The sequence below is a fragment of the Acyrthosiphon pisum genome, unplaced genomic scaffold (genome assembly GCF_005508785.2).
Source record: "Acyrthosiphon pisum isolate AL4f unplaced genomic scaffold, pea_aphid_22Mar2018_4r6ur Scaffold_20960;HRSCAF=22641, whole genome shotgun sequence".
NCBI classification, from domain to species: Eukaryota; Metazoa; Arthropoda; class Insecta; order Hemiptera; family Aphididae; genus Acyrthosiphon; species Acyrthosiphon pisum.
Window position 1 is genome coordinate 1,791,727 of NW_021770374.1, and position 1,746 is coordinate 1,793,472.

A 1,746-nucleotide genomic window follows, 5' to 3' on the forward strand; every position below is an offset into this window, starting at 1 on the left:
AAGCAAGCCAATGTGTTATGGAAATAATTTCAAATAAAAAGTTTTTATTGATTATACACTTATATTTATTTAATTCATATAATTTACACAACCATATTATAATAGTTTAAGGGGAGGTACATTCTTACAATAAATATATACCTATATAAGATAACACGTGCTTTTTATAGTTTATATCAAAAATAAATTTTGGTGGTAGGGTGGAAGGGGGAGGTAGGCTGCAAATGAAAAATAGTTATTGTTACTATATATTATAGCTGTAATAAATATAAATTTCCTAGAAAAGTAACTATAATTTTAGTTGATATATAAAAAAAAAATAGTAGATATTCCTATAATTTAAATATATTATAGTCAAAACAAACAAATATTTTAGTTGGCCCTACTAAGTATGATAACAGATTTAACTATTTTTTTTAATAGAAATGGCTATTAATTTGTGGATAGTTTTGTAATTCAACTATAATACGTATTGCTATTTCAACTATAATTTTTTGAACTAAATCGTATTAGTAACATGAGCTAATTTTATAGCTGTCCCCCAGGCAACTATTTTTTATAGTTGAAATAAATATAATTTTGGTTCACTTAGCTAAATATTTTTTTCTGTGTATAATGAAGTCACACGAGGAACATAAGAAATTCATACTATGGAGGAATTTTGTTAAATATATAGAATTAATGCATGATTAACAATAGAGGTCATGGTTCTCAAAAATAATTTGGTAAACAGAACATTTTGTTAAATAGAAGTTTGTTATATGAAAGTTTCACTGTAGTTATTTTAACAGGGTTGCTACGCACTTACTATTCTCACTATTTTTGAGTGTTCTCACTTTTCACACTTCTTCATTTCTCATTTTTTTTAAAGCTTTTTAAATATAAAAGTGTTAACATTAAATATTTGACATTTTTATAATAATTTATATTTTTTTTTCAATAGTTGTCAAAAAATTATTTTTGAGTTATAACTTATAAATGTATAAAATGTAAACTTTTATCGCTAATAATTGAAAATTTAAAACAAGGTTCCACGTAAATAGGTTATATTATATAAATTACTTTATTTACAATAATATCATCAAATATACTTAGAAATATCATAGGTCTTCGATCAGAATCGTTGAAAAAATATTGTTATTTATTATAGTTTTGTATAGTAGAAAATATAAAGTCATGTATTATAAATTTATTAAAATGTGTGTTTCAGACAATTGTGGCAGCATAAATACTACAGCTGATTCTCTATTGCTATCTTCTAGTAATACACTTACAAAAGATTTAAATAATGATGATAATTTAAGAAATGTATCAACCCAAAAATAATTCAACTTTGAAGAAAACCAGTTTAGAGATAGGTATATATGTTTTAAATCTTACTGTGTTTAATTAAAAGCAATAAAATGTTCATGATCAATGTTCATAACTAAGAAAAATATTCTTATTAGCCCATTTTAAAAAAGTACTTGGATAAAATAAAGTTATAATTATATACATAATATGCCTATACATTATATATATAGTATAATTTTATTACTAAATACATTACATTATATTATTATTAGCATATGGCTCCGGCAAGCACAAAATAATAAATAGGTAAAATATATAAATTACAATAGTATAAACTAGAATAATAGTCATAGAACAAATTAAAAGACTTAGTACTAATTAAATTATATAGTTATAAAAAAGTCAAAAAAAAGCAATTAAAATTAAGAATTAAGTTTGGTAATAGTAATTTGG